Source organism: Ochlerotatus camptorhynchus, unplaced genomic scaffold (assembly GCF_037179485.1).
Source record: "Ochlerotatus camptorhynchus isolate MF236.1 unplaced genomic scaffold, CSIRO-AGI_Acam_v1.1 ptg000105l, whole genome shotgun sequence".
Taxonomy (NCBI): Eukaryota; Metazoa; Arthropoda; class Insecta; order Diptera; family Culicidae; genus Ochlerotatus; species Ochlerotatus camptorhynchus.
The window spans coordinates 891,157-905,108 of NW_027040595.1; the positions used below are offsets into that span (position 1 = coordinate 891,157).

A 13,952-nucleotide genomic window follows, 5' to 3' on the forward strand; every position below is an offset into this window, starting at 1 on the left:
AATATCTTAGATTCAAGATTTAGATCTTGCATTCAAACTTCCTTTATATAAGGTATCAGTCGATGACTTACAGAATCGAAATCAAACATGAATAAAGAGAGTAACTTTACTTTAAGTCTGCATTTATTATCGAGAAAGTAAACTCTTCTATTCATACGACCCATTATATGTACATTCCATTCCGTTGTTCTACATTGGAATGAGAATGTATTCAGCTTCCAATGTGATTGATTGGAAAAGTAGTTTCCCGACACGTGAATCGGTGACTCAAGGGTACCGACGAGAGAAAAGTTGTAGAATGGAAAAAAAACCAGTGGAGTGGAAATGTTTAACCAACGTTCTGGGGAGAAGTTTCTTCTCCTTGACTGTATACTCCTTGAAGGGTACAATCCATAAATGGTGATAAATGTATTCCTAAAACCTATCGAAATGCGCTACAACCGTTGCCGCATCCATGGTTTGTTCAATGGCTTCAATCGAAACAATTCAACAAGTGGATTGCTAATCACCTGTTGAAACGTCTCTCAACAAGTAGACTGACGGGAAGCAGATATATTTATTGAAACTGTCTTCGTCAGTTACATTGACAGATTACGAAGAATTTGATATAAAAGCGCCTCTCAGATACTGCTGCTGCTATTAGCGTTAGTGTATAGAAATAAAATGAATGGTCTCCATCCCGTAGACAATGAGACGCGTCTACGATAAGCGTCGCGTGGTTTTCTTGCTTCAGTTGACTTGGACTCGCAGCTTATCATTGCACAGTGGTACAGAATGCATATTTAGGTGGAATGATATGTTTTGAGCCTGAAATTGAAACTTTAGACTAAAAGTCTCTTCTACAAAGTTGTTCCTTATAGTTAGGCCCTCATTTTTATGATAATGAATTCTAGGGTGGTTCCTATTATCATTAAAATCAAAAATCTAACTTTTTTGTTTGAATAAATTAAGGTATATATTCTTCGGCAAAGTTATAGCCGAGCTGATTTCAAGCAACTTTGTTAAAAAAAAAACTTTTTTGTATCTCTTAAATTGGCCGATTTAGAGCTATTTTCTTGAATTGAGTTAGGGTGGCTCTTAAAAAAACAGGTTTTTTGCTCTATTTTTCTTATTTCGAATTTCTCAGCAAAGGTGTCTTCAGATAATCAGATCAGATAATCAGATTTTAGATCTTAAGAAGGCGCAAATTTTTGCTGCGCAAAACTTGTCAATATCTTTCGCCGATCAAGAGTTATTGACGTTTTTATACTTAAAATATACACTTTTCAAATGTTAATATCTCTGGTTGGGGCAAACAAAAAAAAAGTTTTTTTTTAAGCATTTGAAAGGGCGTATGTTATTCTCAATAATATGAAAAAATTGGAGGTATGTTATTTTTTAAACTCGTATAAAATCAATTTGAATTTATTCACATTTTTTACTATATTTAAGTATATCTTTTTTATTAGAAGAGATACAGGCAACAAATCCAGGTATAAAACATTCGTCTTAAAGAGTTTTAAAAGTCTCTAGAAGATATCATGATTCATGAGAATTTTCAAATAAATTTGCTGAAAAATTTGTATTAAGAAAAATAGAGCAAAAAAACTGTTTTTTTAAGAGTCACCCTAACTTAATTCACGAAAATAGCTCTAAATCGGCCAATTTAAGAGATACAAAAAAGTTCTTTTCAACAAAGTTGCTTTAAATTAGCTCAGCTATAACTTTGCCGAAGAATGTATACCTTAATTTATGCAAACAAAAAAGTTAGATTTTTGATTTTAATGATAATAGGAACCACCCTAGAATTCATTGTCATAAAAATGAGGGCCTAACTATAAGGAACAACTTTGTAGAAGAGACTTTTAGTCTAAAGTTTCAATTTCAGGCTCGAAACATATCATTCCACCTAAATTTGCATTCTGGACCACTGTGCATTGTCACTAACGCTAAATGTATATCATTTATGATAATGGAAATGACAAAAGCTTTTTAACAATCGTGTCAAAATCAATTAGAAATAAGTTGTCTGTTTTTGGCATGAATGAAAACGTCAAGGCAATTGGTTAATTATTAATTAAGAAGCCGATTATCCTCTGACATCATCATGCAACTGACCAGTTCCAGGCCAAATAAGATAACATAATAAATTTTTTAGCTCAACCTCCTCCGATTTGCATGAAACTTCGCATAATTGTGTGTTATGGACAATCATTAAGATTTTTGCATAAAAATCGGTCATTTGGGAAATTGTCATTTAAAAAAATGGCGCCTTTGCCACTTTTCAATAAATTGCAGCACAAAAACATCACTTCTAATCGAAATGACGTCTGAGACAAAGATGTTTAGAAAAATGAAGTCCTTCTGGGAAAAATAAAGTTGGTATTTTTTTATAGTAATTTCGAGAAAAAATGAAAAAAAAAGTTAAAAAAAAAAAAAATATCACAAAACGCAAATCTTTTAAAAATTGTTCCGCGTGGAGTTCAAAAAAATTACCAAAAGTTCTTGTTTAACGATTTTTGCCTATGGTTTTAAATATTCAAAAAGGTGGCATTTTTAAGAGCCTTTTTTCAAAAAAAAATATTAAAGGTATACTTTTTGATATATTTACACTTTTCTGAAGTTTGTACTCAAAATTACTGCTCAAAAGTACCATGTATATTTTTCACAGAAAGACTTTATTTTTCTCTAAAACTTTGTCTCGGACGTCATTTCGATAAGAGTTGTTGATTTCGGACTACAATTTATTGAAAAACGACATAGACGCCATTTAAAAAAAATCAAAATACAAAATATTTTCTCCTGCTCGGGTGTGGCGGCGGCCTGCATTTGTTAATTTGTGTTTACGGCATTTAGTGTTTTAGAGCTGTTATATCATTTTTCATGGAAATATATCAGGACTTTTTCAAAAACATTTGTAGATCTGTCATCAGTATACAGGGAATTGATTTGCAGTAAGAAAATTCTGTGCTACTGTTCTCTAACCAATCCACATTGATCTACTATGCAATTTTTCCGAACACAGTAACCTTTTATGTGACCACGATCATGTGGCCGTCTTACCCCTGAGGGTGGCCAACCTTACCCCGAATGTTTTTTTCCTATCATTATTTTTTTTTTGGCTCGTGATAAAATCATCAAATGAAATTTTCTGACGATCAATGTAATTAGGGAAAAAAACTCTAAAGATCAATATTCACTAAATTTATCGAGGAAATTTTATACAATTTTGGTTAAAATTTACATCCAGCTTAGGGTGGCCGTCTTATGGAATCTTTGTTGTCTGCTCTGCCATATATTATTTTTACTCCATCCTTTAAAATTTAGGCTTAGATTTTATGAAATGGACCTAGCCAAATCCATACGCGAAGGTAAATGTTTACTGGCACGCACAATTGTTGAGAAAATCGGGATTACATTCGCATAAGTTCGTATTTACATTGAAATAGTCTATATTGGATTTATGCTCTTGGAAAAATTTAATGAAGTGATTCTTGACTTTAAAAGATTATTTTTATCGAATTTACTTATTGAATTCGCTTCTCTAAAATATGAAATATGTATTCCAATACCACCCTCGCATTTTGTAATTAAAGTTCATAGTCATAGCATTCAACCTGTTTATAGAATACTTCTATCAATGGTTGTTCTTATAATACTTCGAAAAACTATTCAGAATATGTTTATTCAAAGGGACCTAAAAAATGAGTCACTGTCTGCACACTGACTTAGCTAAATGTTATTCAAATCAATCTTGCCATTTGTTCGAGAATATATCCGCTCACAAACACACCTGTCTCGCAAGGAGGCGCATATGGCGTGATGAATGACACCATTCCGTCTAGTGCAACTCAGTGCAAGTTCAACGCAAAAAACACACACACCTCAAGCGCACACTCTCGACACCTTCAATTATAAACTCCAATCACTGTTTTTAGCCTGCGTGGCTCTTGTAATGCGCAAATAGCTCGTCGCTCACCGCTCAAATTAACTTATTTGTTTATCGAGTCCGTCGTTTGAAAATGGAAATCCGATATCACGTGATTGGAATGCATGTATGTGGTGCGGCATACGATAAGGTGTGTAATTAATTTTGGCCAAGCCAGCGCACCAGCACGCGGTGGCATACCGTATGACGGGTTTTCACACACTTACCTTGAAAAGGCACAATTGCGCAAGATTAATCCTCGAGAAGGTAATTTTCACTTTCCGCCAACTCACTCAAGAAACTCTGGCCACCTTCAACTCAGGAAACTCGCTGCTAGAACCTACACCGACTGTTCGGATGATTCGAATTGCAAGAAGTACAACAAGTAACACTTTCACCACTCTTGCGAACAAAACCCACCGAATGGGATGAGACGAGAGAACCACGCTTTCTTGTGCGACACGACCAGAGTTATGTTTTTATCAGTAAGCATCTAGCAAAGAAATACTTGTGATGGCAAATTTGTTTTCTTATTTATATAGCGGGGCAAAAATCAACCCCTAATTGGCCCCGACGAACAGGCATAGTCGTTTTCGTGTCGATCTCTGCCATTGGTGTTTTTTCCTCCTTTGATCTGCAGAAAGGAAGTGGAAATGGTATCATACATGCGACTGTATTAGCAATAATTTCGGATGTGCTATGGATGCTGGCAATCATAGGGTGGCTGTAAAGCTTGATTCATTTAATATCTGGACGCACTGTTTATTGTACTGCAGTGCTCCTAGTGGTTGGATCTAGAATGTTTTGACAGCAGTTTGTTTTGACATGTTTCCTATTTCAGTGCTGAAAAGTTCGTCACAATTCATTTTGTTTAAAAGAAGTTACAGGAGAAATGGATGTAATGTCGGCCTAAATGCCCTAATTTGGGCCTATACATAAATTCAGCAATCGACTAAATTTTTAATAGCGACCAAAAATATCCAATAGTACCGTCCCAATGACGCGTTCAGCTAGATAAAATTGAAAAATAGCAGATTTTTAGCGATGGGCCCAATCTTAGATCCATAGGCCAACGTTAGAGCCATTTCCCCTACTTGATGGAAGCCGCGAACCAAAATTTAATTTTGGACACCCACTTGGAAAATCCGACGTGGTCAGGTTCGAAAATCGCGAAGTCGTTGAAATTGGCTAAATCGACTGTGGAACTAAGGATCGGAAGCTGCATTTGAAGGTGTTTAGAACGGTTAGGGCAAACCCAGGGCTGTCGGATAATGATATCGCCAATAAATTTAATGCCAGCCAAAGCACCGTCAGATGGATTCGTCAGCGAGAAGGATTTTGATCTTTTCGGGCCAGTAAGCAACCAAACAGAACACTAAAGCAGAATCTAGTAGCCAAAAGACGTGCGCGGAAGTTGTACAATGAGTTTCTTACAAAGTACGAAGGATGGCATCCTCACAGACGATGAAACGTACGTGAAAATGGATTATGGGCAGCTTCCCGGATAAAAGTTCTATAAAGCCACTGTTCGAGGTGATGTCCCTAGCAAGTTCAAATTCATTTTTGCCAATACATTTGCAAGAAAGCTCATGATCTGGCAAAGTATTTGCCGCTGTGGACAAAAATCCCTGGTTTTCGTGACAAACAAGATTATGGATTCTAAAATGTACAAGCAGGAGTGCCTGAAAAAAACGTATTCATCCGTATATTAAGGCTCACAATGGACCTGATCACAAAGTTTTGGTCTGATTTGGCAAGCTGCCACTGAAGCGGAGAAGTTCTACAGTGGCATCGAGTCAACAGGGTAGATTTCTTCGAAAAGGACATCAATTGACCCAACTGACCACAATTGAATAATGAATTCTGAACAATAGAAATATTTTTTTTCTTGTTTTTTTTTTATAAGGTTCAATCGAAGCAACTTTACAGAGCCGACGATTCTTGTTCACTATAAAATACACCTTAAAACTATAGTCAAAAGGTACAGCACAATAAACACTTTATCTTCCGCTATCCAATAAGCCTGCTCCATCAGAGCGGAAGCCGCTTCCAGTGATTTCATTGTATGGTAGTATCGCCAACGGGGGCAGAGCGCTTTCATTGCAGCAATAGACACAAATGTGGTCAGCACTCAAACACTCATCACGAAACGGTTGCTTTCCAAAGTCGACGACGCATCGACCGAGGGAACTGCTGATGAAGAACAATGAGAAGGACTACACAATGGTTGCTGCTGAGTAAACAGACGATCGCGTGACACACATCGAGAGTGGCCTGCTTCTGTTGACAGCCGAATGAACACTGCAATAAAAAGATGTGAAACAATATCTTGTAAAGGACAAATGGTATGCCTTACATGTCCACGACGACTTCCCTTCCAGCGGGTCGAATCCGATGGGAATGGAGTAACCTCTTCAGTGTGGTCAATCTTCATCACTTGAAGGGCCAGTGTACGCAGAGTGGATTAAGCACCTGGACCTGGAGTCTTGGTGCGGTTACAGCGGTGGCACGTATTTCTATATGCAGATTTATATGACATGGAGATTTCCAGCGGCTATAATTTTGCATTGACACCCTGATCGGTCAACGTAACCTCACCGCGATCAGTAATGATCTTCATTTCATCGGCGCCACGATAAACGGGTTCCTTTCCGGTTGTTGTTAATGGTTGGAACAAATATTAACAACTCCGAACCAGTGCTGCGTGCTGTCAACAATGCCAATTGACGTAAGATATTGGGCTAGCACTGAATTTTACTTCCAACGCTTCTTAGTAAGCATAGTATCAGGTCTTTGATATTACTATCCATATGAATATCACTAGGAAAAAGTTGAAAATCCTGAACCTCTTCTTGGTTTCACTTTTGAGAAACGGAACTCTAAAAAATGACACTGTCAAAAGCATCACAATCAAGCTGTGTTCCATTTGGTGAATTTTCATTTAAATTTGACACTTAGAAAATCCCTCTGTTGTTTATCATCGGATTTTCAAGAAGGTGTTTGTCAAAATAGATTCCTGGTTTGTCAGAAATAAGTCTGGTATAATAACAGGATTATTTGATAATTTTCCATCTGTCAAATTTGAGTGAAAATTCACCAAATGGAACACAGCCTCAATGCTAGTGCCAAACACTATGATTAGATGCACCAAATATCATGGATCAAATGTCCGATTTTTTGCCTTGCTAAACTAAGAAAGCGACTCACAAAGACACACAATATTCGGAGGTTTATCTTAAGAGTCGGAATCGAGGAGTGATTTGTTGGATTGTTGCTTTACAATTCAATACATGTTGCTCTAATGATTAGTTATCTTATAATTAGCTACAATTCCCACTAGGGCCAAATACTAAAGCTAAGGCAATTACTGGTGCACCTAAGCTATTTTAAACATAAATATAATTTATTCAAAAATAAAATAAATTACATCAATTTCTTTTCAATTTTTAAAAGTCTATCGATCAGTAAAGCAACAAACAAATAAATAAATTAAATAAATGAGAAAAATACATCGCAGGATTTAAAAACATGTTTTTGATCTGAAAATATGTTGAATTGAGATGGTGTAATTTTTTGACGTTGGTGTTTTGAAATATAAACGGAAGTTTACGGGGTCAACTTTTCGGTTATGGCGCTTTTTTATTTTTCTTAAAAAAGTCATCTACAAACTATGTAGGGGTATTTTAGTGATTATTGAATCCCCCTCCTTCTCTTGTAAGACTCTGTAAAGATTTTATTCAACAAACCTTCCTCTGAAAATGGCCAATGAACATTGTAGCCCTGGGCACTAGGTATCTTTATTGATAAACTTGTTTTTGAATTCTCATGTGTCGCATGATGGGATTTGGTCAAGTCAGAAACTGACCACTTCCCCTGAGCATGTCCATATGTGACCAATGTGGCCCTGGCCACTCGTTATGCTACCAATGAACTTGTTGTTGAGGTCATATGATTTGAGGTGTTGCATGAAGGGTTTGTCACGTATTAGGTAACCTCCATTTATTGCATTAATTTCGAGTGGATTTCGTAGTTCTGACAATGTCTGGACGCAAACACTTGGTTTCTTTGTGTCATTAGCATCATGATGGGCCATTCAAAGCTTTGTAAGATAAACATGTAAAGCGAACCCCACACGTACCAATATATTGACGCACAGGGAAATTATTGAAAACAATACTAAAGATGTGAACACAGAAATATTGTCAATATCGATGTATTGGCGTCAATATAGAACGTATTGACAATACGATTATTTAAAAAAAACAATCGTGTAATGATGATGATGATTGTGGTTTACCACCCATTGTAGCACGGACACTAAGTCCAATATCAGTGGGCTCTCCTCTCTGTTTGTCTTGATCAAGCTTAATAACCTCTGATTGTCCTCAACATGTCGCTGTATGAAGGGCCAAAAACGGATTGGGTGGATCGATAGGCAAAATCGCCTATACGCATCTACGGGACAATAAAGAATCTCCTTTCAGCAACATGATCGCACAATTCGTCAAAAATACGAGCCCCCAAACAGAAAGATACCCCAATGAGTGGGGAGAAGATCCCGCCTTTTATCCACGAAATGTTATCAACAAGGAGTTGGCATTCTCACTCTCCCCGTCCAAATCGATTCAATCGGGTGCCCTGTTGGGCCCTCCGTTCCCTTTTGTATATATATTTAAATGTTTATGTTATGTAAATGTTATATATAATGAATCATCAGTTATGCCAGTCGATTGTCAGTAATACTTACTTTTCGATGAATATGATGCTACCTATTTTACCTTTTATGCAAGGTTGCAAATACTCATTTCAGCTAAAATAATGTTTTTCGGAATAATAAAACCAAAAGATGGTATGATGGCATGTTTAACTTGTAACTTACAAGAAGAGGTTACAAAGTATGCGTTTGAAACATAAAACCTGTAAATTTTGCTTTCTATGAGTCACAATCAGCGATTTTCTTATCGCTGAGTGAGTGAGTGAGTGAGTGAGTGAGTGAGTTTGTGAAAAATCGCTGATTGTGACTCTCATGAAGTGAAATAAACAGGTTTAATATGTCAAACACATTCTTTGCAACCTCTTCTTGTATCCTACCAATTCAAAATTTGATCATGGCATCTAATTATTTCATAATTTAGAAAAACATTGTTTAAGCTGAAATGAGTATTTGCAACCTTGCTTTTATGTGATACTTATCATCACAGAATCCAACTTTGAATCGTAGACCAGGTCCATTAACAATACGCTCGTTCCGAGAAGGGGCTCATTGTACCACTCATCCTTTATAGTCATCTTCTTCTTCTTCAGGTTCGCTCACCACCCGGAATGAACGCTCGATGCGGTTAGTCAGGGTGGTAAGTGAATTTCCATTTTGAAATTCCTGGTTTTTTACTGGTTTTCCTGGCCAATGATTTAAAAATTTCCTGTATGTATGTATTGTATTTAAAAAAACAATTTTTAATAAAAAAAAATAAGTGAATCCTTGTACCATCATTCTTCGTGCAATGCGGAATTTCACACACCAAAATAGCTATTAAGGTTCTTGCGAATGCCCGTAAAATCTTCATCTGATATTTTGCTGTAAGGAAGCTAGTAGGGAGCCGCGCTACTTCATCGTAATATGGCCCCTATTTCCGTTCTATGTGCTAAAACTATAATAGCAAAGCGTTTTCACTCATTGCTTACAACCAAGGTGCCTTCCATTCATTTTGACTAAAAAAATGTTTTAAGAAATTATGGAATAATAAGATATTATGATGGTATTTTGTGTGTGTAAGTAACACGAAAAGATTTTAAAGCTTGTGTTTGACACATAAAACCTGCAAATTTAGCTTTGACAGAGCCACAATGAGCGATTTTCTGATCGCCTCTTCGCGAAGAGTGAAGAGCGAAGAGTGAAGAGCGAAGAGTGGGTGAGATGAATGACAAAATCGCTTATTGCGACTCTCATGCAGCAACATTGGCTGATATTATGTGTCAAACATAAATTCCACAATCTTTTCTTGTTGCTTACACAAACAAAATATTATTATAATATCTTATTATTCCATAATTTCATAAAACATTTTTTTAGCCAAAATGAATGGAAGGCACCCTGCTTACAACATTAATTACGATTGACACTGAAACATTTGCGATAACCCGTAAAATGAGCGATTTTAGGGGTGTATGACGAAGAAAAGCTGAGATACGACGGACTAGCGCGGAGCCCTATCTAATGTTTGAAAATATAAGCCCCTAAATCTTGAGATTTCTGTTTTTGAAACTGCGATTTTTTTAACTTTATCTCAAGGTGAAATTGCGAAGTGTGATATGAATGAGGACTCTTTAAACAAACCTTTGCTTCTAACAATTTTACGGATTTCCAGTTGTTTAAACTTTCCGCAAATTGTCAACGATTAAGGATCTTATTTAGCGGAATTTCGATTACAACATGATTTCAAAACCATATGATTAAAAAAAAATCATAAACAACGCTGGTTTCATAACTCTTATTATTAAAAAGACTGACTGCTTTAACGTTTTCACTATTTCGCCATTTGACGTTTTCATGACGTGATATTGCAGTTACTAAAAACGAACCTTTCGCTTCGAAAGTTAAACTAAGAATGTTTTATTGAACAATATTTTACATATGGTGCTGAGAATGGAGACACTTGAAGCCACTATGTATTTTCGCTATTTACTCGATCGTTGGTGATCGATACCAAGAGTGGGAAAGAATGAACCAAAGTGTTATTTGACACTTCTGCCTTTTGGTGAGAATTGCTGAATGCGTTTCGTTCAATTCATCGAACTCATTTATGCATTGCATTGCTCAAATGGGTTCGATGACTGAAAAAGGTTTTTTGGAATAGCTTGTCTCGTCGCGGCATGGTGCCACTTATGAGACCAGCAAATATAGCAAGCGTGGGAAGTTGCTGACATGTTTGATGCACATGTTACACTGCTGAAGTTCATAGAAACTCCCTAAAGCTCGTAGAACTTCCCTGAAGCGTTAAGGTCTTTCCTGAAGGGTTCATTGAAGTTTGTATTGAATGAATTTCATGGGACTTCCGCGAAGTTCGAAGGACTTTTTTAAGATCTTAGGAATTCCCTGAAGTTCGGGGGTTTTTGGAATACATAGGAATTTCTTAAATATCGTAGAAGTACCATGAAGTTCGTAGAGATTCTCAGAAGTTCGTAAGACTTATTTAAGTTCGAAGAACTTTCTCGAAGATCTGAGGACTTCCCTTAACTTTAAAGGACTTAACTGAATATATGAGAACCCTAAATTTAGAAGAGCTTCCCTGAAGTTCGTAAGACTTCTCTGAAATTTGTAGAACTTCTCTGAAGGTTCGGAGAGATTTCCTGACCGTCGTAGGTCATCACAGTAGTTCACAGGATTTTCCTGAAAGTTGTAAGACTTTCCCGAATTTTTTAGAACTTGCATGAAGTTCGAAGGCCTTATCTGAAGTTTTTAGAAATAGAACTGTTTTATTGAACATGTTGAACAGGTACTTCAAAGTAGTTACGCGTCGGCACTGCTTAAGTCTGCTATCAATTAAGCACATCGATTTTTAGTTGTGTGAAAGATTTAGCTTGAACAAAATGGTTAGTTTTGACCTTATTATAAAAAGAAACTTTGACATCCATAAAATTTAAAACCCATCTAAATTATACAAACAAGATTATTTTCCATTCGCTTCTCGGCCTAAAGGCTAAGATCAAAGTGGAAGACTATTTTCCTGGTGGACTTATGAAATTTCTGGTTTTTTCCCGGTTTTTCCTGGTGAAAATAAATTCCCGACTTTTTCCCGGTTTTCCTGGTCCACTTCCCAAGCAACAATTTTTGTTTTATTTAAGTTTTATAGCAGTTGATATAACCAAATTATAAAACCTTCACTGACGACCACATTGCTTTAACAATCTCCTGAGAACCGCAATACAGCCATGTCATGGCCAATTGGCCCAGTTTTAATGCAGTCATTAAAACTTGATATGCGAACTACTTTAGGAGCATAGGATTTATGTCAGTTTTATCACACTCTAGACGTGATTGTTAAAAATGAAAACATAAAACCTCCTCCAGGTCAGAAAGTTTTAACAGCCTTCTAATGACTACCATAAAACTATATTACAACCGCATAAATCGCTCCTGAAGAAGTTGATAAAACATGATACGCAAAACATTTTGACAACTTTGAAGGTTTTAAGTTGGGGTTTTTGGATGATAGTTAATATTGAGAAATATTTTATTGTGGTTTTATTCTTTCGATGTTTGATGTGAAATCATGATCCTTGTCAGTTGGTAATAATGGCTGATATTATTGTACATTGAAAATAAGACGACTTTATTATAATTTTAAACCAATCTGTATATGCTTCACAGCATGCCGTGCAATATTTATGGTGATTATTATACCAAATAGGAGCATAAATTTAGTGCGCCATATGAATACAAAAATATAGGGATATTTTTAATTTGTCTGCATTAGCACCATGCATTAAAGAGTCATTCAAAGATTATCTATTTAGTACAAAACTGTTACTACTGTTGAGCAATAACCAGTCACATATTATTTAATTATACATAGATGTATGAAAGTGTTTTATTGCCTATCAATTAAAGCGTAATTATTCATACTGTGTGAAATTTGTTCATACGGCGACATTTTTTTTCGTTATAACTTGCTACTCCTTAAAAATACCTCAATATAACATATTCTCCTAGATTGGAATTCTATAGCATAACATAAACCTAATGGTTGTATCTTAGCATTTCGTAGTCCAAATTGAGAGCGTTAAGTTATATTTAAGCTATATAACTAGCTTGCTGGTTTTATTCGGTACAGCGAATCAAAACAAAACAAAAACCATGACCACCTGTCAAAAAGTCAACATTCCAAGCGATCCTCATATTTTCGCTTGTAATCAAGATGTAAGAAATGCTTATTGGATCCACTAAAAGCTTTTTCAATACAAGGTTTAAAGCCGTGATGCCAATACTGGCCATCTCCAAACGGATTTAGTGAAACTGTCGGCGTTGCTTTAAGAAGGGTTCGTGGATCTTTCGGAAGTGTATCGGAAAGCCGCTTGTTCAATATTTTTAAGAGCTCCTTCACCGCACTGTGCCTTATGCAGGGATCGTATAACTGTAGTTCCTCCAGGAGTTTCATATTGTCGATCGTCTCATCTTTATCGTGTTCAGAAGCACTGAAGGGGTTTTCATTTCATATATCTGAATAGATTTGTTTTTTATAATGACAAAAAATTTCAGAGTATTTTTTGTTGTAGCAGTATATTTCTTATCTGTGAATCTTAGGCCTCTGATAAAGATGATAGTTGTAATGAAGCTTTAATGAAGGTCTAAGACTGCTTCAAGTTTTATATCGGTCATAAAAAGTGTAACATAAAACATAATTGTATGTTTTGTTTTGGTTTTATTCTTCAGTTATAAGTAGTGATGCAGAACCACCTTACAGCTACCGTTAAAACTATGAAGTCTGAGTTTTAATTTAGTAGTCATAAAACAGTTTTATAGACGACTTGACGGCCTGATTTTATGACAAGCACACAAAACCGTAATACAACCACAGGCTGGAAGGGGTGCTATGATAAAACAGTGATAAAATAAGAATAAATCTTCCAAGCATTTAGATTGTTACTTGGGTTGCCACCCTGGGTTAATGTTACATGCAAACTAAAAAAAATACAACCAGGATTAGTTTTTTAAAGTAATAGTTTCATCTGAATACTCAACTAACCATATCGTATCTCAGTGACATTGTCTCACTCTGAACCTACATTTAAAGTTATTTTGTGATTATATGGTTACTTGGGTACTCACATGACATGAAACAACGCCCAACTATGGACAGCTCAATGCTTATCCCATTTACACTTTGAATCAGCGAACACCAACATGATTATCTGCTAGGAAACACCAAAGAATATATAGAGATAAAGCTCTAAAATACAGTTTTAATATAAATGAAGCTGTTCTATATTGGACCCTGCCAACCCACGACACCTGCATGGTAATGTGGGCCATAAGAATGGTTCATCG

General features: G+C 36.1%; 2 protein-coding genes across 2 annotated transcripts in view; one reads left to right on the forward strand and one right to left on the reverse strand.

Annotated features, from left to right (window-relative positions):
* ITP (ion transport peptide) overlaps nucleotides 1–4,403 on the reverse strand; it is a 101,856-nt gene extending 97,453 nt beyond the window's left edge. Inside the window, exon 1 of the mRNA XM_065219513.1 lies at nucleotides 4,135–4,403. The gene's annotated coding sequence lies outside the window, so the exon portion shown is untranslated. The remainder of the gene's footprint in view (nucleotides 1–4,134) is intronic.
* Nucleotides 1–13,952, forward strand: part of Chrac-14 (DNA polymerase epsilon subunit 3 Chrac-14) — a 115,452-nt gene that overhangs the window by 30,741 nt on the left and 70,759 nt on the right. The window lies entirely within an intron of this gene.